At 36.4% G+C, this 26,516-nt stretch overlaps 1 long non-coding RNA gene across 1 annotated transcript in view; it reads left to right on the top strand.

Annotated features, from left to right (window-relative positions):
- Positions 1–25,326, top strand: part of LOC129646416 (uncharacterized) — a 179,847-nt gene extending 154,521 nt beyond the window's left edge. The window contains exons 3-4 of the long non-coding RNA XR_008711909.1: positions 23,945–24,040; positions 24,241–25,326. This is a non-coding gene — a long non-coding RNA (uncharacterized LOC129646416). The remainder of the gene's footprint in view (positions 1–23,944; positions 24,041–24,240) is intronic.
- The last annotated feature ends 1,190 nt before the right edge of the window (positions 25,327–26,516 follow it).

The following is a 26,516-nucleotide window of genomic DNA, read 5'->3' as shown; positions in this document are numbered from 1 at the left end:
AATAAGGTAAATTACTTAATTTGAGAAAAAGCAGCTAAAATAATTGCAAATAGAAAGCTCCTTTCTAATAATATTTAATTATAAGTTTGTTAAAGGGGGATTCATCATCTACCTTTGTTGTGTGTATCAATTACTCATTACTTTTTATTGCTGAATACTATTTCACAGTATGGTTGTACCACAGTTTTTTGTTTGTTTATTTGTTTGGTTTTGTTTTTAAATCCATTCTCACTTTAGAGGATAGTCAAGTTATTTGACTACAGGAAAGTCAAATTATGAACAAGCTACTATAAATATTCTGACAGGCTTCTCTGTGATCATGCAACTTTATATTTTTGGGGTAAATACCTATGAATGATATTGATGGGTCTTATAGTAAATATATGTTTATTTTCATAAGAAATTGCCAAAATGTTTTCCAAAGTGAGTATACCATTTTTTTTCCACTAGTAGTGTATGTAAATTCCATCTGCTCAGCATCCTCATCATATTTGAAATTTTTTAGGTTTTTATTTAATGGAGTATATACGGACACCATCACTTGGAGAAGGCAATGGCAACCCACTCCAGTACTCTTGCCTGGAGAATCCCATGGACGCAGGAGCCTGGTAGGGTGCAGTCCGTGGGGTCGCTAAGAGTCGGACACGACAGAGCGACTTCATTTTCACTTTTCACTTTCATGCATTGGAGAAGGAAATGGCAACTCACTCCAGTGTTCTTGCCTGGAGAATCCCAGGGACAGAGGAGCCTGGTGGGCTGCCGTCTATGGGGTTGCACAGATTTGGACACGACTGAAGTGACTTAGCAGCAGCAGTGTATTATATCATGGTTTTAATTTGCATCCCCCTAATAATTAATGATGCTGAGCATCTTTTCATGTGCATATTTGTGATAAAGGTATCTTTGGTGAATTATTTTTTTCCCAAGCAATTTTTTTTAAACATCTATACCACATCCTGCTGAGAATTTTATTTGAATTGTGTTGACTATATAAATAACTGAGAAGTATCAGCCTCTTGGCAAATATTGATTTTTATTTGACCACAGGATTGCTAGTGCTGTTTTCTCCACTAATTTCTATTAATGATTAGCCATTGGTAAGGAGATCAGCCCTGGGATTTCTTTGGAAGGAATGATGCTAAAGCTGAAACTCCAGTACTTTGGCCACCTCATGCGAAGAGTTGACTCATTGGAAATGCTTCTGATGCTGGGAGGGATTGGGGGCAAGAGGAGAAGGGGACGACAGAGGATGAGATGGCTGGATGGCATCACTGACTCGATGGACATGAGTCTCAGTGAACTCCGGGAGTTGGTGATGGACAGGGAGGCCTGGCCTGCTGCAATTCATGGGGTCGCAAAGAGTCGGACACAACTGAGCGACTGATCTGATCTGATTGGTAAAAATTAATAATATTTACTGTGAAAATAGTGATATGTTTCTGTGAAATCATTTACAACTTAATGTGCCAGGTGTCTGGCCATTCATCTTGTTTAACTTTTATGAATGGAATGTGTCCCCCTTTTAAATAGTTAGCCCCATATTAAGACTATTAAGTGCTTATAATGCCATATTCAAACTTTTAGGTTGCTTATTATTTTTTTTAGAGGATTCCAAGATTCATCAGGGGCTCTGAAAACAGTAATAGAAATTAGGTCTTTTTAAATATTAAGAAATTCAAGTTTTCATTATTTGTTTTTTCAGTTTTCAAATGGGAAGGAATTATTTAGCTGAAATATAAGATTCAGAATTTGAACAAGCAGTTATGAATATTTCTGTGTACATTAATACATATCTGTTAATAGTAATTTTAACACCACATAAAGGGAACAATTATAAAAACAAAAAATGTATTATAAATAACAAAACTGCTCCTTTTATGGTTTGCAATTTATCAAAACAAAAGGATATACACCCTTTGTTTTTTGTAATGTAGATATGATAAGATTTAATAAGAATTAGTTCAGTATGGATGCTACTGAGTCCGGAGAAGGCAATGGCAACCCACTCCAGTACTCTTGCCTGGAAAATCCCATGGACGGAGGAGCCTGGTAGGCTGGAGTCTGTGGGGTCACTAAGAGTCAGACATGACAGAGTGACTTCACTTTCACACATTGGAGAAGGAAATGGCAACCCACTCCAGTGTTCTTGCCTTGAGAATCTCAGGAACGGGGAGCCTTGTGGGCTGCTGTCTATGGGTTCGCACAGAGTCGGACACTACTGAAGTGACTTAGCAGTAACAGCAGCAGCAGCTACTGAGTCCAGGCTCACTCTGCTACCCACATGATAGGCCAATAAATTTGGGAGACAAGGTGTTGAGGCAAGGAATATGACTTTATTTGGAGAGCCCACTGACTGAGAAGATGGCAGACTAACATCTCAAAATAACCATCAAGTTGAGGTCTGATGCCAGACCTTTTTTGGATCAGAGATGGGGGGAGTTGAGGAAGCAGAGTAAAAAGACCATTGAATTCTTGCAAATATTTCCTAGAATAGCAAACTTCAGATAGGGGCATGTGTTAGTTTCAGATCCTTACAGTCATTTCACGGGTGGTGTAAAATAGAACATCTCCTATCATATCACGTAAACAATGATGCCACTGCTATCAGCGATTCTGCGATTCTGCGCGCCCCGCCCCCCACCAAATGTAAATATCCAAGTCACTCCATTTAGCAGATGAGGGGTGCCATTTCCCATACAAAGAACTCAAGAATGTCACAGTCCTTCACAAGTGGGCAAGTTAAGGTTGCTGCTGCTACTGATAAGTCGCTTCAGTCGTGTCCGACTCTGTGCGACCCCATAGATGGCAGCCCACCAGTCCCTGGGATTCTCCAGGCAAGAACACTGGAGTGGGTTGCCATTTCCTTCTCCAGTGCATGAAAGTGAAAAGTGAAAGTGAAGTCGCTCAGTCATGTCCGACTCTTAGTGACCCCATGGACTGCAGCCCACCAGGCTCCTCCGTCCATGGGATTTTCCAGGCAAGAATACTGGAGTGGGGTGCCATTGCCTTCTCCGAAGTTAAGGTTATCTCTTGTAATTTAAACAAAGGCACTTTAGTTTAAGGGGCAGGCAGAGGTGAGGACAGGGGATCCCTGAGGCAGGCCATTATGTATGTCTTTCTTGGTAGTTCAACTGGTAAAGAATCCGCCTGCAATGCAGGAGACCCTGGTTTGATTTCTGGGTGGGGAAAAGGGATAGACTTCCCAATGCAGTATTATTGGGTTTCCCTAATGGCTCAGACAGTAAAGAATCTTCCCAATGTGGGAGACCTGGGTCTGATCCCTGGGTTGGGAAGATCCCCTGGAGGAGGGCATGGCAACCCACTCCAGTATTCTTGCCTGGAGAATCCCCATGGACAGAGGAGCCTGGTGGGCTGCAGTCCATGGGGTTGCAAAGAGTCAGACATGACTGAGCAACTAAGCATAGCACACGTTATAACAAAAGCAGAAAAATAGGGGTTAAATTCACAGAAGCAGATCCAGTATGGAGTCAAAATTAACCCTTCCTTGCTACATGGATTTTGTGAGCTCTAATAACTGTTCCTTATATTATGAGTCTTATTCATGAAAGGTATCTTCTCTTGTATTTATTTGCTTATAAAGTAAGTTACATCCTTCCAGCAGAATTTCCAGTATAAATGCTGATTAAGATATCTAAAATATTGCTGTGGGTTGTTGAAATCTTGAAAACTGGCTTGATTTAAAAATTACTTTTATATCACAATCTCATTTTGATAAACTTCCTAGAAGTGCCTACCATCTCAAACAATTGCAAAGGAGGTGATGAAACAATGATTTCTGTAACTTAGAAAACAATTCCTTGGCAAGAGTCTCTCCAAGGCATCTATTTTAGGAACCCGGAATATGTGATGATTTTTCCCTCCCAGCATCTAAAAGACAAATCTAGATGATCTTGTAGTCTCATTTCCACATCACCTTGGAAGGTTGAGCAGAAAGCTACTCAATAAAGGAAGAGAGCTATTCTAGTGTTCAAGCTCCAGAGTCTCCCCATTCTGACAAGCCACTCTACTAGTCTAAGAGCTTCTACTTTTACATACTCTTACAGATGTTTTCTTTTCTTCCATTGGAATCTGTGCGACAGTTTGGTGGAAGCTCTTTCAGACCATGAGGAGGAACTAAGCTGAGGTATAATAAATGTTTGAGCATTACAGAGCTGTACTTAAAACATATGTATTTCATATGCAAAATATTTTTTATTTATTTTGGTTTTTAATTATTTATTTTAATTGGAGGATAATCACTTTACAATATTGTGATGGTTTTTACCATGCATCTGTATGCCCAGATTGGAAAAGAAGTGAAAATTTCACAGTTTGCTGATGACATGATTCTCTAGATAGAAAACCCTACAGATACCACCAGAAAATTACTAGAGCTAGTCAATGAATATACAAAAGTTTCAGGATATAAAATTAACACACAGAAATCCCTTGTATTCCTATACACCAACAATGAAAAAATCAGAAAGAGAAATTAAAGAAATAATCCCATTCACTGGTGCAATGAAAGAATAAAATACTTAAGAATAAATCTACCTAAAGAAACAAAAGACCTATATATAGAAAACTATATAACACTCATGAAAGAAATCAAAGATGACACAAATAGATGGAGAAACATGCCATGTTTATGGATTGGAAGAATCAATATGTGAAAATGAGTGTACTAACTAAAGCAATCTACGGATTAAACACAATCCATCCCTCTCAAACTACCAACAGTATTTTTCATACAACTAGAACAAATAATTTCACAATTTTCACAAGAAACTTCGAATAGCCAAAGCAATCTTGAGAAAGAGGAATGGAACTGGAGGAATCAATCTCCATGACTTCAGACTAAACTACAAAGCTACAGTCATCTAGACAGTATCAGATCAGATCAGATCAGATCAGTCACTCAGTCATGTCCGACTCTTTGTGACCCCATGAATCACAGCACGCCAGGCCTCCCTGTCCATCACCAACTCCCAGAGTTCACTGAGACTCACATCCATTGAGTCAGTGATGCCATCCAGCCATCTCATCCTCTGTTGTCCCCTTCTCCTCTTGCCCCCAATCCCTCCCAGCACCAGAGTCTTTTCCAATGAGTCAGCTCTTCACATGAGGTGGCCAAAGTACTGGAGTTTCAGCTTTAGCATCATTCCTTCCAAAGAATACCCAGGGCTGATCTCCTTCAGAATGGACTGGTTGGATCTCCTTGCAGTCCAAGGGACTCTCAAGAGTCTTCTCCAACACCACAGTTCAAAAGCATCAATTCTTCGGCGCTCAGCCTTCTTCACAGTCCAACTCTCACATCCATACATGACCACAGGAAAAACCATAGCCTTGACTAGACGAACCTTTGTTGGCAAGGTAATGTCTTTGCTTTTGAATATGCTATCTAGGTTGGTCATAACTTTCCTTCCAAGGAGTAAGCGTCTTTTAATTTCATGGCTGCAGTCACCATCTGCAGTGATTTTGGAGCCCAGAAAAATAGTCTGACACTGTTTCCACTGTTTCCCCATCTATTTCCCATGAAGTGATGGGACCGGATGCCATGATCTTTGTTTTCTGAATGTTGAGCTTTAAGCCAACTTTTTCACTCTCCACTTTCACTTTCGTCAAGAGGCTTTTGAGTTCCTCTTCACTTTCTGCCATAAGGGTGGTGTCATCTGCATATCTGAAGTAATTGATATTTCTCCCAGCAATCTTGATTCCAGCTTGGGCTTCTTCCAGTCCAGCGTTTCTCATGATGTACTCTGCATATAAGTTAAATAAACAGGGTGACAATATACAGCCTTGACATACTCCTTTTCCTATTTGGAACCAGTCTGTTGTTCCATGTCCAGTTCTAACTGTTGCTTCCTGACCTGCATACAAATTTCTCAAGGGGCAGATCAGGTGGTCTGGTATTCCCATCTCTTTCAGAATTTTCCACAGTTTATTGTGATCCACACAGTCAAAGGCTTTGGCATAGTCAATAAAGCAGAAATAGATGTTTTTCTGGAACTCTCTTGCTTTTTCCATGATCCAGCAGATGTTGGCAATTTGATCCCTGGGTCCTCTGCCTTTTCTAAAACCAGCTTGAACATTAGGAAGTTCACAGTTCACATTGTGACCCATAGTTTGTATGCTGGAATACTAACTCATAGTCCTCATGACCTTATTTGGAAACAGGGTCATTATAGATGTGAGTAGGTAAGATGAGGTTATTATACAGGAGTAGGGTGGGCCTGAATACAATAAGAGTGGCATTCTTATAAAAAGAAAAAAAAAACAAAAAAAACAAAAAACAAACCTTAGGCATGTGTACACACACAAACACACGGAGAATACCACGAGAATACTGGAGTCACACTGCATAAGGAACACTTTCAGTACTGCACAAAGACAGAATTATAGATCAATGGAACAAAATAGAAAGTTCAGAGATAAATCCATGCACCTATGGACACCTTATCTTTGACAATGAAGGCAAAAATATACAATGGAGAAAAGATAGTCTCTTCAACAAGTGGTGCTAGGAATACTGATCAACTGCATGTAAAAGAATGACACTAGAACACTTTCTAACACCATACACAAAAAATATGCAAAAGATTTTATTGTGTCACTCTAAGTAAAGAAATTAAAGCTGAAGTGTTTGATAAAATTTTATAAAGTTTTTATGTGAGCAGTAGATTTATGTGATTACTGTGGATTCAAGTGACTATACATAATGAAAGGAACCAAATATTAATAATTTGGAAGAAATTTTGGAGGAAAAAGTAAGGTTGTTACTTGTCCAGTACAAATTGGCACTTGCCATGGGCCCTTACCATCTATGTCTATAAGGATTAAATCATGAACTACTGCAGCTGCTGACCTTCAGCATGCCCTGAAAGGAGTTTAGGGTAGAGATCAGAAGTGAGCCACTCTGCACTAGGGAAAAACTGTCAGGATAGGTCTTCAGATAGTTAGATAGTTTCAGGAGCTGATATTATGTGACTGATTCTTGTATTTCCTCACATCTAGAAAGACTAAAATCCTCACCCAAAGGCTTCATGAGACTAGCAGAAACCTTCTAGAAAAATATGTGCTTGATTGCATGTATTCTCCCCTCCCCAAACTCTCATAAATACTGACCTTCCCCCCTGCTCCTTTGGAGCAATTTCTCAGAGCTATCTGAAGTGCTGTCTCCCAGGCTATAGTCCTCATTTTGCCTCAAATAAATCTTAGCTTGCAACTTTCACACTGTGCATTTTTTAAAATGACTTCCTGTAATGGTGTACTCACTGTTAACATTGGAAATAAAATCTTAAATCCCGAATTCCAGAGTCAGTTGAACTACTTTTCCCAATCTACTATTTTTATTATTTTATTTATCAAATCACTATTCTCATAGTGCTAGTATTTTCTCATTCAGTGGAAAAGTTCTAGAAATTATTATTTGATCTTATTCATACTATGTGCTTTAGGCTTCCTGTTCTTGGGCTTAAATGGTTTCACAGCGATACTTTAAAATTTCTAAATAGTTCAAACAACAGCAAGTACAGAGAAAAGAAGCAATCCAACTGAATGCAGCAAAGCTGTTAGTAAGAAAGAAAAATAAAAATGAGGGACTCTAGCAAGTGTTAAAATTGTAGGTTAAAAAAAAATTATACTTTTATTTCGCTGCAGAATACTTCTTACTGGGAGAAAATAAATAAATGTTGTATGCTAATTCACAGATTAAAATACTCTATTAGTATTTTCTTTGAATTTTGCATCATAATAAACTGTAACAGTGTGAAATAGATACCCTTAAAATAAATATTATAAATGCATATGCTTCACTGAGCTGTTGAACTTTTCTCACTAAGAGAAGTAGAAATACCACTTAAAAGATGGAAATCCAGTTGCTTTCATTCTTACAATAAAGCAGTTTATATGATGTCTCAGAATGATTTACAAATCACAACAAACCAAGAGCATAGAGCTTCAAATGACACTATCAACTTTTAAGATTACTTGAAATTCAGACCGTGGAGAGGAGGAGTAGTTCAAACTCCCAGAGAATTGGACGTGCCACATACAAATGTATTCAGTGTTTTTATTCTTAATCCCTAAAGATCCAAATAGACACTGTGGTTTTGGGAAAAGCACAGGATGGGAATAGCGCATTATTAAAATGCACTGCAAGTAACCATGTTAAGAAACTCTCATAGGGCTGTCTCTCTTTTTGATTCTCTTTGTTACAAATACATAAACTACTCCCTGTAGCTGGGTTGCATATTCAATACACATTAAAGATTATGTGAAAGTCTTAATTTTCACTCTTTCCACTAAAGTCAGGAATCTTTATTGTTCTTTAAAACAATCACCACTAACCTTAGCTTCTTTTTCTTTAATTTAATTGAAATATACAATTAAAGTATTTAATTTGCAGTGTGTTAGATTTTGGTGTATAACAATGAAATTTGGATATATCTATTAATATCTATCTATAGATTAATATATGTATTTTTTCTATTATTTTCACTTGTAGTTTAGTATAAGATATTAAATATAGTCACTGTGCTATAAAGCAGGACCTTGTTGGCTGTCTATTGTATGTATGTGTGTGTATATATATATATATATATATAGTCTTTTAAATCTATCCAAGTCCTAATTTATCCTTCTCCCCACTTTCCCCTTTGGTAACTGTAAAGTTGTTTTCTATATGCCGAGTCTGTTTCTGTTTTATAAATAAGTATGTTTGTAATTCCACATAAAAGCAATGTCACGTATTTGTCTTTCTGATTTACTTCACTTGGTATGACAATCTCTGCTGCTGCTGCTGCTGTGTTACTTCAGTCGTGTCCGACTCTGTGCGACCCCATAGATGGCAGCCAACCAGGCTTCCCGTCCCTGGGATTCTCCAGGCAAGAACACTGGAGTGGGTTGCCATTTCCTTCTCCAATGCATGAAAGTGAAAAGTGAAAGTGAAGTCGCTCAGTCATGTCCGACTCTAGCAACCCCATGGACTGCAGCTTACCAGGCTCCTCCGTCCATGGGATTTTCTAGGCAAAAGTACTGGAGTGGGGTGCCATTGCCTTCTCCAATGACAATCTCTAGGTCTATCCATATTGCTGCCAATGGTATTATTTCATTCTTTTTCAATGGCTGAGTAATATTCCATGGTATATATATGTACCACATCTTCTTTATCCATCTAATGATCAACATTTAGATGGCTTCTATGTCTTGGTTATTGTGAGTAGTGCTATGAACATTGAGGTGCATGTTAGCTTTTCAAATTGGAGTTTTCTCCAGATATATGCCTAGGGGTGGGAGTACTAGATCATATGGTAACTTTATTTTTTTTTTTTTTAAGGAACCTCCAAAATGTTTTCCACAATTGCTACACCAGTTTGCATTCCCACCAACAATGTAGAAGGGTTCTCTTTATTGCCACACCTTCTCCAGCATTTGTTTGTGGACTTTTTAATGATGGCCCTTTTGACTAGTGTGAGGTGATACTCACTTATAGTTTTGATTTGCAATTCTCTGATAATTAGAAATGTTGAGCATCTTTTCATGTGCCTATTGGCCATCTGTATGCCTTCTTAAACACTAACCATGGTTTTTAACATCTTCATCAGTCTTTTCAATTTTTTTTTCTGTTGTTTTTTGCCTGAAAAAATATATATAAATACATCTCAGTTTGGTGATCTTTTGAACATTCAAATTATTAATTGCTACAAAGAGACTTGGTGGATATGTGTAGTGGCCTGCAGTGTAGGAAAAATTTCTGCTGTCCACATCCTCCTCTAGATCACTGCAGAGACCCAGACAGAGAGGGAGCTCAGTAATCACCACATTTATAGTCCTCTAAACACCAAAGTAAAAACTGTCTTTAAAAAATACAGAATTCATGGCATCAGTTCCTAAAATTTTAACTTAATTTAAATTAAAGTCTTCAAATGAGGGGCCTGTTTTCCTGAAAGGCACCCATGTTAATTCTGATATACAACCACATATGGAAAACAGTAGCTTATTTTAGGACTAAATATTTTTCTATTTTTATTTCAGTATAGCATTAACAAATATTGTACAAGGGCATAAACACTTTTCCTTTTATCTTCCAAATCCATTCCTAAACTATGGGTATTTACTTATTTTCATTATAAATAGACAACAAAATTGTGCTTTTAAATTTAACAATCAGAAGCACTTTTAGGCAAAAAAAATTCTTTTTAAATGACAAAGTATATGTGCAATGAATTTCTATGACTGTAATGTTTATGTAAATGCATATACATATTTTCAGCATATAATAATAAGTATGATACTTTGAGAAAATTCTTTATACAAATCATGCTAGTTTCATATTTTATCACTATAATGACTTATGTATTTTTAAGGACATTGAGTTTTGAGCTGGCAACAAATAGTTAAGAGTATCATTTTTGTGACATTAATAGAGGGTTTTCTTCAACAATTCCAACTATAGCTAGTGATCCATTTGATTTTTGCTTCTTAAGGGAAGGAAAAAAAATGAAGATGTTTAGTTTAAAATTCTTTCTTTTATAATGTAAGAAAGATTTGTTCCTATAAATCCATCAAATGATCTTATATAATCCTTTTAAGCAGCTACCTCTTAGTCTTTATTGCTTACACTTCTTTACCAAACGCTGGTGAGATAAATTTGAAAAATACTTTATTTAATGTTTGAAACTCTATGAATTTATTTGGGAGCACTGTATTTGGACCACCTCATTTCATAAGCAACTTACTGTACTAATTCTAGGGTTAATAAAAAAAAAAAAAGTGACTTGTCCATCTTAAAAGCCTTTTGTCAGTAATGCCTCTCAATATTTTATTATACATTTAAAAATACTTGATATATGAGCATTAGAGGATATGGTTACAAATCACAGCAAGAATTAGGATAAGTGTTTAGAATCTATTTAACTAGCAGAAAGAAAAAGAAAATGAAGTTGCTCAGTCGTGTCTGACTCTTTGCAACCCCATGGACTGTAGCCTACCAGGCTCAACCATCCATGGGATTTTCCAGGCAAGAGTACTGGAGTGGGTTGCCATTTCCTTCTCCAGGAGATCTTCCTGACCCAGGGATCAAACCTGGCTCTCCTGCATTGTAGGCAGAAGCTTTACCGTCTGAGCCACCAGGGAGGTCCCATTTAACTAATAAAGGATCCATTATTGTTATGATTGAATAGTAAGTGCTCATTCATAGTAAAGTATGATAAAAATTTAGAACATGTTATGTATTCTTTCAGTTATTTTTCCATAGCCAAGAAGAATAAAGGTGGATTTTTCAGCATCTTGTTGTTTATGTAATTTTTTTTATGATTTTCTAATTTAGGACTGTGATTTTGGTAACAAAATGAGTTGAAGCTAGCAGGAGATTCATGTTTTCATGTTACAGTATTTGTTCTGCTATTAACTCCCAATATGATTTATATGTGTGATTTTACTTCTTTCAGCTATAATTTTTTCATTATAAAAAAAATGAGCTGTTGGACTGGATTCTGTCTACCATTTCTTCCATCTTTGAGATTTTATGATTTTGTGGCTGTATATTATTTTGCTAGGGAAATCAGAAAATTATGTAATATTCAGCAAGTGGGATGTGGTAATACATTAATATTTTCTATTGAACTTACTTTCCTATTATTGATTTTCATACTTTCAATCATATTAGTCATCTCCAGACCATTCTTAAAAACAGAGCTCTTACTAAAACAGAATTCTCATGGGAGTTATCTGGAGATATACATTTTAATGAATACCAACTTATTCTTATAATTACCCAAGTTTAAAAAACACTGAGTTATTATATCGGAAAACAGAAGGAATTATATCATATATTAGGAACATTTTAAATGCAAATGACAGAAAATCCAACTTAAATTGGTTTAAGCATTCTATAATAAGAAGCATTTATTGGACTTACCAGAGAAACCCTGGAATTAAATATTCTTTAGTCTGTAGGAAATTCAGAGCTCATATTATATCATCTGGGATTTTCTCTCCATGTGTATATACTGGGGTATCACTTATGATTCTAAATTCCTCTATGATTTATTCACACTCATGGATACACTGCACTTGAGAACACCAATTACAGTCTCACAGATCTCCAGGTTGCTTTCATACTGCTTTAGGAAACTGAAACAAACAAACATCTTTACTGGGTGCTCCACAAAATCCCTAGATCTGATTGCCTTTGATTGATTCACATTCCTATCTGGGTAGAGTAAAATGCAATGGTTTATTGGCCAGATCTGAAATAAAACAGGATTAAATGGGAGAAGAGAATATTTCCTAGGGGAAAGTCAGGTGTTTACAGTTGAATTGATCTTGGGCAAGAAGACATTAACCATTCACTATGTGGATAGATTGGGCTTCCCCAGGTGGTTCAGTGGTAAAGAATCCTCCTGCCAAGCAGGAAACACTGGGTTTCGATCCCTGGGTGGACAAGATTCCCTGGAGAAGGAAATGACAACCTGTTCTGGTATTCTTGCCTGGGAAATCTGAAGTGCAGAGGAGCCTGACAGCTACAGTCCGTGGGGTATCTCTCTTGGTCTCTCTCTCTCTCTCTCTCGGTCTCTCTCTCTCTCGGTCTCTCTCTCTCTCTCTCTCGGCCTCTCTCTCTCTCTCTCTCTCACACACACACACACACACATACACACACGGACACACAGTGTCAGATATGACTTAAAGACTAAAGAACAACAATGGGGATAGATAGATTGCTCAGAGAAGTCTCAATTGCTCTGGGAAACTCATGGATTGAAGTCTCTTTGATCAGGTACATGGGAATATACCTGTCCCATGTAAGATACCATTTACAACTTATCAATACACTTTTATTCTGTTAGTCCAAGTTCAGTGAAAATTATTCCCAGTCTCCTGTTTCTTCTTTCCAGTGTTGCAGCTTTGATTGAAGAAGAAGAAGGAAAAAAGTGAAAGAAAAACTTTGCTCAATAAATCATTGGAAAAAACCTATATTTTGCTCTCAAATTTTTGAAGATAAAAGGTAAAATGCAAAAACATGTGCCATTGTCATTATATCCTAAAGAACAGTAGCTTTAACTTCATTTTCAAAGTTTACTTCAAAGAAAAAATCTGTAAACTTTTTAAAATTAAAACTTCATGTGTTTAACAATGGGAATTAAAAATGATTATGTATTAAGATATTTATATTTCTGGACATCTTTCGTACTGTGATGTCTTCCTGACATTGAAAGTATACCTTTTCTTTTGATTTCCAAACATATTTCCTTCATAGAAACATTTAAAAGTATTAATACTTATAAGTACATAAACATATTTATTTTACTAACATGGCAAATAATCCATCTACATATTTCTTATTTAATTTCATCATACTTTGATAGTACATTTCTGTTCATAGGAAATTAGATATCTAGCTTTAAGAGAAACTACTGCAAATAATTCTCTATGGGACATAATAACAGCGTGTTTGGAGAATCCTGGATTTGGCTAAGATGGAGTAAGCACAAGCTACCCTATCTCTCCACAGATTCCAACTTGAAATGCTGGGCACAACACAGAAAACAAATACCTGAGGACCCTGTAAAGAATGGATTAGATGGTTGGATGGCATCACCGACTTGATAGACATGAGTTTGAGCAAACTCCCAGAGTTGGTGACGGACCAGGAAGCCTGGCATGCTGCAGTCCATGGGGTAGCAGAGTCGAACATGACTGAGCAACTGAACTGTCAAGAAAATAAGAGCAGGTGGGTTAGGGAAGGAAGTCAAAACTCAAGGAATGACCAAGGCAGCTATATTTTTTCCCCTTCTCCCTCCCATACCCTAGCTTAGACTTTGCTGCTGCTATTTAATCGCTAAGTCGTGTCTGACTTTTTGCTGCCCCATGGTCTGTAGCCCACCAGGCTCCTCTGTCTATGGGATTTCCCAGGCAAGGGTACTGGAGTGGGTTGCCATTTTCTTCTCCAGGGGATTTCCCCAACCCAGGGATCAAACCCGTCTCCTGCTTGGTAGGCAGATGCTTTACCACTGAGCCACCTGGGAAACCAAAGCCTAAATTCCAGAACTGTGTGGACCCAGAAAGCTCCAAGAAGAACCTTCTGTGTTTGACAAGAAAATTGAGAAACAAATGACTGAGGAAATCCTTGATTTCTCTTATTCTTCTTTTCTTTTTACTTTTTGAAAAAAAAAAGAAAAAAACTTTCCTGTTCTAGGTGAAAGCAACCTCTGTCAAAAGCTACACTCTTACAACCGTAGTGGTGGCGGTACCAGCAGCACCGGCCACATAGGGCACCCACAACACTAGAGGAAAATATGCCTCTCTGTTTGGAAGGACTGGGAAAAGGGACAATTGTTGTCCCTAAAACTGTGAAAAGAACCCCTGTTATTTTTTTCTCTCTTTGATTTTATCACTAGGCCCCAAGTTGGACTCAGTCCCAGAAAATACATGACAGTGTTAGAGACATGGTGCTATTCAGAGCATCAGGGAAGCGTGCTCTCTGTATGGCAGAGTGGCTGTCTTCATGAACCAGAGAGAAGATGGCAAGTGGGTCACAGACAGGTTGGGAGGACCTTCTGATGGCCTCAAACAGCAGGACCACTGCATTCAAGTGAGGAGGTGATGGTTCTAGAAAACGGCAATGTGTGACCACTGCAGTCAACAGCAGCTCAAGAAGGACTGCTTTCATTTTTCACTTGCCAAATGATTAAGGAAGATATAACATTGATTCTATAGAATCTCTTCCAAGAAACTGAAGAGAAGGGAACTCTTTCTTTATAAAGCCAATATTACCCTGATTCAACTTTTTAAAAAGACAGAAATGCTCAATATAAGAAAAGAAACCCACAAACTAGTATCCTTCATGAAGACATATTTATAAAGTTTTAACAAAATATTAACAAATTAAATCAACAATATAGAAAAAGGAATTTATTTATAAATTCCAAGTGGAATTTATCTCAGGAATGTAAAGCTGGCTTAATATTCAGAAATCAATGAATATAATCCCCAGTATTAACTGTAAAGAAAAAACACATGATCATACCAATTGATGAAGAGAAAGAGTTTGACAATATTCAATATACATTTATGAATAAACTTTTCAGCAGTCTAGGAATAGAAGGAAACTTCATTAATCTGATAGTATGTATGAACTAAAAAAAAAATACAGCTAATTTTATACTTCATAGTGAAAAACGGAATCCTTTCCTCCTAAGATAAAGAACAAAACAAGACTGCCCACTCTCACTAGTGTAATAAGTTAAGAAAAATAATTAAAAAGCCTATAACATTAGAAAGAAATAAACACAACTTTCTATATTTAGGGATGAAAAAGTCTTCTACATGGAAAAATCCCCAAAATTACATCCAAAAAAGCTTCACCTAAAACTAATGAAAGTATTAAAAATTCTTTATCTTTCCATATTCTAAAAATAAGTATTAACAAACTGAAGCTTAAAAAAATAGAATCATCCAGAGTGGCTCTAAACATGCAGCTCTCCTGCGTATATCTTGTATGCATGAGATAATACATGCAAGAATTGTATGCTAAAAGTGCTCATTGACAGATGAATGGATCAAGACAATGTGATATATATATACTATAAATATATAAATTATATTATATATTTATATATTATAAATTAATACATAATATGTATTATATATATAAAATGTGTTGTATATAATGTGAGATATATATTAATGTATATTAGTAGGAAGTCAAGAAACACCTGGGGTAACAGGCAGATTTGGCCTTGGAATACGGAATGAAGCAGGGCAAAGGCTAGTAGAGTTTTGCCAAGAGAACGCACTGGTCATAGCAAACACCCTCTTCCAACAACACAAGAGAAGATGATACACATGGACATCACCAGATGGTCAACACCAACATCAGATTGATTATATTCTTTGCAGCCAAAGATGGAGAAGCTCTATACAGTCAGCAAAAACAAGACCTGGAGCTGACTGTGGCTCAGACCATGAACTCTTTATTGCCAAATTCAGACTTAAATTGAAGAAAATAGGGAAAACCACTAGACCATTCAGGTATGACCTAAATCAAATCCCTTATGACTATACAGTGGAAGTGAGAAATAGATTTAAGGGACTAGATCTGATAGAGTACCTGATGAACTATGGATGGAGGTACGTGACATTGCATAGGAGACAGGAATCAAGATCATCCCCAAGAAAAAGAAATGCAAAAAAGCGAAATGGCTTTCTAAGGAGGCCTTACAAATAGCTGGGAAAAGAAGGGAAGCAAAAAGCAAAGGAAAAAGGAAAGATATACCCATTTGAATGCAGAGTTCCAAAGAAGAGCAAGGAGAGATAAGAAAGCCTTCCTCAGCGATCAATGCAAAGAAATAGAGGAAAACAATAGAATGGGAAAGACTAGAGATGTCTAAGATACCAAGGGAATATTTCATGCAAAGATGGGCTAAATAAAGGACAGAAATGATATGGACCTAACAGAAGCAAAAATATTAAAGAGGTGGCAAGAATACACAGAAGAACTGAACAAAAAAGATCTTCACAACCCAGATAATCACGATGGTGTGAAAATTCTCCAAGTCAGGCTTCAGCAATACATGAACCATGAACTTCCAGATATTAAACTTCCAGATATAAAGTGGATTTAGAACAGGCAGAGGAACCAGAGATCAAATTGCCAACATCTGTTGGATTATCAAAAAAGCAAGAGAGTTCCAGAAAAACATCTGCTTCTGCTTTATTGACTACACCAAAGCCTTTGACTGTGTGGATCACAAGAAACTGTGGAAAATTCTGAAAGAAATGGGAATACCATACCACCTGAACTGCCTCTTGAGAAACATATATGCAGGTCAGGAAGCAACAGTTAAAACTGAACATGGAACAACAGTCTGATTCCAAATAGGAAAAGAAGTATGTCAAGGCTGTATATTGTCACCCTGCTTATTTAACTTATATGCAGAGTACATCATGAGAAACGCTGGGCTGGATGAAGCACAAGCTGGAATTAAGATTGCCGGGAGAAATATCAATAACCTTGATGTGCAGATGACACCACCCTTATGGTAGAAAGTGAAGAGGAACTAAAGAGCCTCTTGATGAAAGTGAAAGAGGAGAGTGAAAAAGTTGGCTTCAAATTCAACATTCAGAAAACTAAGATCCTGGCATCTGGTCCCATCACTTCATGGCAAATAGATGGGGAAACAGTGGAAACAGTGACAGACTTTATTTTTTTGGGCTCCAACATCACTGCATATGGTGACTGCAGTCTTGAAATTAAAAGACGCTTACTCCTTGGAAGGAAAGTTATGACAAACCTAGACAGCATATTAAAAAGCAGAGGCATTGCTTTGCCAAGAAATGTCTGTCTAGTCAAAGCTATCCTTTTTCCAGTAGTCATGTATGGATGTGAGTGTTGGACTATAAAGAAAGCTGAGCACTGAAGAATTGATGCTTTTGAACTGTGGTGTTGGAGAAGACTCTTGAGAGTCCCTTGGACTGCAAGGAGATCCAACCAGTCAATCCTAAAGGAAATCAATCCTGGATATTCATTGAAAGGACTGATATTGAAGCTGAAATGCTAACACTTTGGCCACTTGATGTGAAGAATTGACTCATTTGAAAAGACCCTGATTCTGAGAAAGATTGAAGATGGGAGAAGGGGACAACAGAGGATGAGAAGGTCTGATGGCATCACTGACCCAATGGGCATGAGTTTGAGTAAACTCTGGGAGTTGATGATGGACAAGGAGGCCTGGCATGCTGCGGTCCATGGGGTCACACAGAGTTGGACACGACTGAGCAACTGAACTGAACTGAAAGCTCAGGACATTCACTATATAGCATTGTGACTGTAATTTATTGTGCCATATACTTGAAATTTGCTAAGGGTATATCTTATGTGGATCTTTTCCCCACTAATAGAAAAATGATAACTATGTGAGATGATGGATAAGTTAATTAATTTGATAGTGGCAGTCATTTCACAAAGTGTACATATTTCAAAATATTACTTTGTAAACCTTCAGTATATATTATTCTTATTTGTCAATATATTTCAATAGTTGGAAAAAATAAATGGTAAAAATTCACAAAAGTGAATAATTAGCAAGCAAACAACTTGCTTTAAAAAATAAGTTTTGATATGAAAATCTAAAAATGAGTCAGTTCAGTTGAGTCACTCAGTCATGTCCAACTCTTTGCAACCCCATGGATTGCAGTACAACAGGCTTCTCTGCCCATCACCAACTCCCAGAGCTTGCTCAAATCATGTCCATTGAGTCAGTGATGCCATCCAACAGTCTCATCCTCTGTCATCCCCTTCTCTTCCTGCCTTCAATCTTTCCCAGCATCAGGCTCTTTTCCATTAAGTGAGTTCTTCGCATCAGATGGCCAAAGTACTGGAGTTTCAGCTTCAGCATCAGTCCTTACAATGGACACCTAGGACTGATATCCTTTAGGATGGACAGGTTTGATGTCCTTGCAGTCCAAGGGACCCTCAAGAATCTTCTCCAACACCACATTTCAAAAGCATCAGTTCTTTAGCTCTCAGCTTTCATGATAGTCCAACTCTCACATGCATACATGACTACTGGAAAAACCATAGCTCTGACTAGACGGACCTTTGTTGGCAAAGTAATGTCTCTGCTTTTTAATATGCTGTCTAGGTTGGTCATAGATTTTCTTCCAAGGAGCAAGCATCTTTTAATTTCATGGCTGCATTTACCATCTGCAGTGATTTTGAAGCCCAAGAAAATAAAGTTTGTCACTGTTTCCATTGTTTCCCCAGTTATTTGCCATGAAGTGATGGGACTGGATGCCATTTTAGTTTTTCAAATGTTGAGTTTTAAGCCAACTTTTTAACCCTCCTCCTTCACTTTCACCAAGATACTCTTCAGTTCCTATTCCCTTTCTGCCATAATGGTGGTGTCATCTGCATATCTGAGGTTATTGATATTTCTCCTGGCAATTTTGGTTCCAGCTTGTGCTTCATCCATCCTGACATTTTGCATGATGTACTCTGCGTATAAGTTAAATAAGCTGGGTGACAATATACCACCTTAACATACCTCTTTCCCAATTTCCCAAGCCACTCAAAAACGAGTAGATATATGTATTACTCACTTTTCTATATGGTAGAAACTAACACAGCTTATAAATCAACTATAAAGTGTGTTACTCACTTAATTGTGTCCGACTCTGCCAATCCATGAACTCTAGCTCACCAGGCTCCTCTGTCCATGGAATTCTCAAGGCAATAATACTGGAGTGGGTTGCTAAATCAACTATATTCCTATAAAAATTTAAAATTAAAATAAGATTTGAAGAAATGTGTACCAAAGATGATTATAGGTATAGTTGCTAAGTCGAATTCCAAGTATTGCAACCTCATGGACTGTAGTCAACCAGGCACATCTGTCCATGGAATTTCCCAGGCAAGAATACTGGTGGATTGCTGTTTCCTTCTCTAGGGGATCTTCCCAACCCAGGGATCGAACCTGGGTCTCCTGCATTGCAGGAAGACTCTTTACTAACTGATCCATCAGGAAGTCCAAAGATGATTATAGCAGTCAGAAAATCATATCAAAAGAACACAATAACATTAATCACTGGGGAAATGCAAATTACAACCGCAAGAGATTCCTCACATACCTTTTAGAGTGGCTAAAATGGATGGGAAGAAATGAATGAATGAAAGAAAAGGGTCTCAATACTAAGTGCTGACAAGAATGCAGATTAACCAGACATATTATATGTTGCTTGTGAGATTACAGCAACTTTGGGAAATAGCTTGGTACTCTTATAAAGTTAAGTGTAAACTTCTTATATGACCTAATAGGCCTGCTTTTAGCATTTTTATTATAGAATAAAACTTGTGAGCATGTTTTAGTCTCTCAGTCATGTCCAACTCTTTGCGATCCCATGGAGTATAGCTCACCAAGCTCCTGTTTCCATGGGATTTTCCAAGCAAGAATACTGGAGTAGGTAGCCATTCCCTTCTCAAGGGGATCTTTCCAACCCAGGGATTTAATGTGGGTCTCCTGCATTGCAGGAAGATTCTTTACCATTGGAGCCACCAGAGAAGCCCTTAAATAAAAATTTGGTCACTTACAAATATACACACAAATGTTTATGCCATCATTATTCATAACTACCAAATATTGGCGGTAGCTGAATGTCCTTAACAGGCGAGTGGATGAACATACTAGTGTATTTATACAATATAGTAACTTTCAGAAATAAAATACAATGAATAACAGAATGTCAAAAATCATGACTGAACCTAAAATGCATTATACTAAGAAAAGAAATCAGGTAAAAATTATATGACATTCTGCAAAATCTAACAATAGGCCGATGCTTGGCCGGGGATAGGGGAAAGGGGCATTTGACCAGAAAGGGGCAGTAGTAGCGACTTTTTGGCAGTCAGGAAATTGTTCTGTATCCTGAATATAACAGTAGTTATGTGGCACTACGTACTTGTCAAAACATACAAAACTGTAGACTACAAAATTTAATATGTCTGTGTATAAATTAAGATAAATATATTTCTTGACAGGTTTTTTCTCGCCTATTATATCAACTCAGTAGATATACAACTTAGGAGAAAATAATACTATATATTTGTGGCAATTGCTCATTCATTTGGATAATAGTACATGATATCAATTACAGCTAAACTCTTATTCAAGAAGCCACTCCTTCCCTTCACTCCATCCCCACATACAGAAAGACTGGCCTTACTGAACTTTTACAACCTTTAGTAAATCCAACCCCACTCCAGTACTTTTGCCTAGAAAATCCCATGGATGGAGGAGCCTGGTAGGCTGCAGTCCATGGGGTCGCTAGAGTCGGGCAGGACTGAGCGACTTCACTTTCACTTTACTGCATTGGAGAAGAAAATGGCAACCCACTCCAGTGTTCTTGACTGGAGAATCCCAGGGACGGGAAGCCTGGTGGGCTGCCATCTATGGGGTCGCACAGAGTTGGACATGACTAAAGCGACGTAGCAGCAGTAGCAGCAGCAGTAAATCCACAATTTCAACTCTTAATATTATTCAGTGAAAACACGAGGATTTTAAAAAGTCAAATTTCATTTTATAGCAATTTAGTTGGTGATGGACAGGGAGGCCTGGCGTGCTGCGATTCATGGGGTCACAAAGAGTCGGACACGACTGAGCGACTGAACTGAACTGAACATTTAAAAAACCTTATCATCTAGCGTATTTCCATTTTGTTGCCCTTAAAATTTGGTTCAGGTGTTTTTGAAAGTGAAAGTGAAGTCGCTCAGTCGTGTCCGATTCTTTGCGACCCCGTGGACTGTAGCCCACCAGGCTCCTCCGTCCATGGGCTTCTCCGGGCAAGAATACTGGAGTGGGTTGCCATTTCCTTCTTTAGGGGATTTTCCCGACCCAGGAAGCCAACCCAGGTCTCCCTCATTGCAGGCAGATGCTTTAACCTCTGAGCCACCAACAGGTGTTTTTGACTCCTGCTAAAAACAGGTTAATTTTTTTCCCTAATTAGTTCCACTGACAAAGATTCTGAGTCAACAGGGCATAGACGTGTATCTTTTATAGAGTTCACAAATCATGATGCACATCACAGTTTGGAAACATTTTAGTTATGAAGCCAAATTGTCTAATATTGATTCATTACAATATAATTTATATATAACGTTTGTGATAAGATTGAGACAATGTACTAAGCTTTAATTATCAAACAATTAACTTCAAAGAAGAAAGATGAGCATCTATTAAGAAAACCACTTTACTGTACTCTTGTCTCAACCAGCTTCTCCCAAAATCTCATTTATCTTTATCATTCAGGAATATGTTGTTACAATGAGCTGGGAATTTGTCTCTCATTTATAATTACTGGTAGCTTGTTAAATTTGCTTTTAGGAAAATCACGAAATTTGGGTCAAAACTATTTGTGAGCAAAGAATTCAAATAGCCTTTTAAATTTTTTCTTTATAAACTTTTATTTGTCACCTGACCTAAGTAGTCATAAGGTAAATGCTCAGATAGTCACAGATTTCCTCATGGAAAACTTGGGTAATGAGGCTTTAGAAATCTGTGAGATACCTATATAGTCTCAAAAAGAGAAATTCCTGAGAGCATTGAACTGTGGGCTTTACATTTTATTTGATAATTAGAATAACATATATAATAATAAAGAGGTAATTTGGGAAGTGATTATGTAGAAATAGGTTAATAAGTAAGGAAAAATGAGGTTGCATTGAAGGGGACAATCTCAACATGCTTATTCACCCCAGCTCACTGATCAAGCATCATACTGAGCACAAATGCAAATCTGAGAAAAGCACTGAAATGTCTAAACAAGTAGTAAATTCTGATTACTTATTTACTTTTCCTTTATAGACACTGTTGCCATGTATGTTATGTTACTTTATTTGAGTTAGTTTCTTTTCAGCTAGCTTCAATACAACAAAGGCAATGGCACTCCACTCCAGTATTCTTGCCTGGAAAATCCATGGACGGAGGAGCCTGGTAAGCTGCAGTCCATGGGATCACTAGGAGTTGGACACAACTGAGCGACCTCACTTTCACTTTTCACTTTCGTGCATTGGGGAAGGAAATGGCAACCCACTCCAGTATTCTTGCCTGGAGAATCCCAGGGAGGGGGAAGCCTGGTGGGCTGCCATCTGTGGGGTCGCACAGAGTTGGACATGACTGAAGCGACTTAGCAGCAGCAGCAGCAGCATCAATACAAAAAGTTTTTTTATTGAGAAAAATCAGCAAAACATCAGACACAAAATTTCTCTATAGAATTAGAATTAATTCATTTAAATAGAAAAATATATTTTGAAATTATCAGTTTGGATTGTTATGGTTTATTGATTCCCTCTTCCCCCTTTTTTTTCTATCTTCACATGCACAGATATAAACACCTGTATACAATCTCAACTGCTAATTGTTAAGTATATTCTTGAAAATCTATTTAACTCACATAAAATTGAATTTTCTCATAGCAAAAATAATTTCACTTAAGCAGCCCGAATTTAGATATCTCATGCTGAATGACTTACACTCATTTTTTTTCCAATATTCTTTTATGTATTCTAAAATTGATATATAGCTCTGCCTAAATTTGTACTCATCTTTGAAGCACATATTCTCTGACTTATTATTTTATTTTGTTTTTCAATTTCACTTATAAAGAAGACAAGAGTAGATATATCTCTTGACAAAGTGAGAATTTTCCACTCCTTTCCTTCCAATCCTAGTCTTTCCCTAGGTCCTTCACATTCTTCAATGAAATATTAGTTGCTGTCTGCCAGATATTTGCAATCATATTTTCCATCTGCCTTAAAATTTAGAATTTGAAAGGACTTCTAAAGAGTTTTGCTGGTTATTTAACATTCTCAGAACAACTTTAATATTTTTAATGCTCATTTTATCACTATCAGTTATTGATTTAGGTATCATTTTTCCTAAAAAGATATACAAGCTGACCACAGACATTATCTATCTCTAGAATATTATATACAACATAATGCTTTGAGCATGAAAATCTCACCAACATTAGAAATCTTACATCTAACTTCCTGTATGACATGGTAACTTATAATTCCAACAGGTATCACATTCTAAACATTCCTGAACTCCATTCTTTAGCCTTTCCCACAAAACTGTTCCATAGGTAGCACTCTGAATTCAGATGCTTGAAACTGTCTGGATTCTATTTTATTTTCCCCTTCACATCTAAGAGTTATTCTTTCAGAATATTTTATTAGCCATTTTTCCAAATATCTCAAGTTCAGCCACTTCTAATCATTGGCATTGCTACTTCGTGCTCTGAATCATCACCAAAATTTGCCTGAATAACTGCAATAGTCACTTAGTTTGCCTTCTCCAACACATAAATAAAGAAATTCTTTAAAATATGGATTAAATTGTTTTTCTTATTGCTAAATAACTTATGATGCTTTCTATTTCATTCACAGGAAAGTCAAGGTCCTTGTTGTGAATGTGTTGCCTGCCATTTGGGTGAATGAGTGCTGCCCACCATCAGGCCATCAGCCATTGCCGTCAACAATCTGGTGAGTCCTAGGGGAATTCAGGGCTGAGAAAAACAAGGTATTGGCCTGAGATAAGGTACATGTCAAAGGAATAATTTCAATGAGTCCAAACTCTTTGCATCTTGTACATAAAAAGTGCTAAATTCATTGATTTGAGTTTTGTGTGTGTGATTAGCAGTAAACTTTTGATGTTCAACTACCATTTTTTTTTTATTTTTAAGGAATTTCTTTTATGTATCCTGACTCCTCCTCTGCCTCTTTGGAACAATTCACCTGAGAGGCTGCCTTCCAGGCTATAGAACTCAGTACAGTCATGTAATAAAACATAACTTTCTACTATTAGGTTGTATTTTTCTTATATTCCTGCTTCCCTTTCTCTTTCTGAGACTACAGTTGCACATATTTTGCATTCTTTGGCATTGTCAGCCAGGTCATTGAAGCTCTGTTCATTTTTTTAAACTTTTTTATTTTTGTAATACTTCAATTTTGGTAGATATTTTTTCTGTATACACATTCAATGATCTAGTCTTATTTTGAACCCACTTTCTGAATTTTCATTTCAGATATATTTTTCTAATCTTGAAATCCATTTATTGTTATAGTTTATTTCTTTTATATATTTATGCTTTCATTAATGTTTTATTCAAAACTGAGAGGGAGAAAGAAAGAGAGAGTATGCTATGTTTATGAAAATGAAGAAACTCATTAGGCTATATGTGTAAATATCATTTGAAGCAAAATTATTTTCCTTTGAAGCTCTATTGGTCTACATTTATTTATTGGTGTTTTATAATAATTACATTTTTCTCTGAATATGAGAGTAATATATGTAAATTATTGAAACTTTAAAAATACATACCAATCAAATATAAAGATCAATACTAAAGCTACCATTTAGATATCTAATAATTATATGCATTTCTTTAATGGATGTGAATAAAACATGCTGTTCAAGAGATGTAATAGAATCAATATTTATCTCTTTCTCTTTCCTTCTTTTTCCTGCACTTTAAAATATTTAAAGATATGTTTAAATAACTTTGGGCCATACTGCATATTATGGAATATTATATCTGGTCATATAAATATTGTGCCATTAGATAAGTATGACCTTCTGATAGCAACTGAAGTATTAATTTTATTCAACTGAAATTTATTAACCACTTAGATAAATATATTATGGGAATAAAATACTTCAATTATCCAGTGTGATGTTATATTAATTCATTTAGCAAATACACATGGGCTAGTTTGTGACAACTTGTCTTTTGGTATTTTGTCTTTAATGTGAATATGTTTTTAAAGTGAAATGTTTTCCACTCAATTATAAATTTGAAAGGCTTGTGCAGTACAGTCTACATCATTATATTTGTCATAATGTCAAATTCATGTTTTTCACTCATTAAGCATTTTATAAACATTTGGAAATTAGCAAGGAATAATTTATTTGCACTTGGCATAATCCTTCCAATTCATTTTACAAATATTTTCATCTCAAAATATTGATGCGATCGCAGAAATGAATTGGGCATAATTATTGAATGTATTTCTATTAGTTGAGATGGGTATTATTTTAGTAATCTATAAAGATGACTCAAGTGTGGATGAAAACATAAAAGTCATTTTTATATATAGATACAATTTTAAATAAAATAACTCCTTCTTTTCAATATTTCAATAAGGGATAGACAAAAGCAGTTTTTTTCTTTCTCTTTCACTTATACCGACACTTAACTATAGCTCTTTAAACTTACTGCCCACGCAACACCTGCCATTTCATATGTATTTTGCAGAGCACAGAATTATTCAGTCATGATTTCTTGAAACTGTTACACATTGCTAACATTTATTAGAAATTGTAATTTGTCTTTGCTGCTCCATAGGCCTGCATAAAAATGAATAAATTAAACCTAAATATAGCTTCCTTCATTTTTTCAGTTTGCCTAATAATTCATTTTTCTGTAGAAGTGTGTATCTATCTACAATAGAATCATTAAATAGCTTTTCAAATTACTAACTATAGACCTGCTGACTTATTAAAAATGTTTTTGAGAAATTTTCAATGTTAAAACAAATACAGTCTTTATAAATGTCTATCTCCACTATATAGTTCCATGACTTCTTACCAAGATTTTTGCAGAAAGGAAAAAATAGTATGAATATGGAACATAAAGAGGAACGTCAGGATAAATTTTGGCAAGAAAATGTTTCTGAAGTCATTCAAGACTTGGAATATTTTTTATACAAGACAACATTTGTGTCTTAAAATATGATAGGTACCTTACCACAGTGCATATTTGTGATTTAAAACAATGCAAATTTACTAACTGAAATGGGTCTTATTTGGCTAATATAATAGGATTAGAAGAATTGTATCCTTTCTACAAATTTTTAGGTAAGAATATTTCCGCACTTTTTCTAGTTTCTGGAGACTGCCCACATTTCTTTATTTGTGGTCCCCTTTCATCTCCAAACCAACACTGATTACATCTATCTC

Source organism: Bubalus kerabau, chromosome 3 (genome assembly GCF_029407905.1).
Source record: "Bubalus kerabau isolate K-KA32 ecotype Philippines breed swamp buffalo chromosome 3, PCC_UOA_SB_1v2, whole genome shotgun sequence".
Taxonomy (NCBI): Eukaryota; Metazoa; Chordata; class Mammalia; order Artiodactyla; family Bovidae; genus Bubalus; species Bubalus kerabau.
Note: the sequence above shows the minus strand (reverse complement) of the source record. Positions and strands in the feature narration are given on the sequence as shown.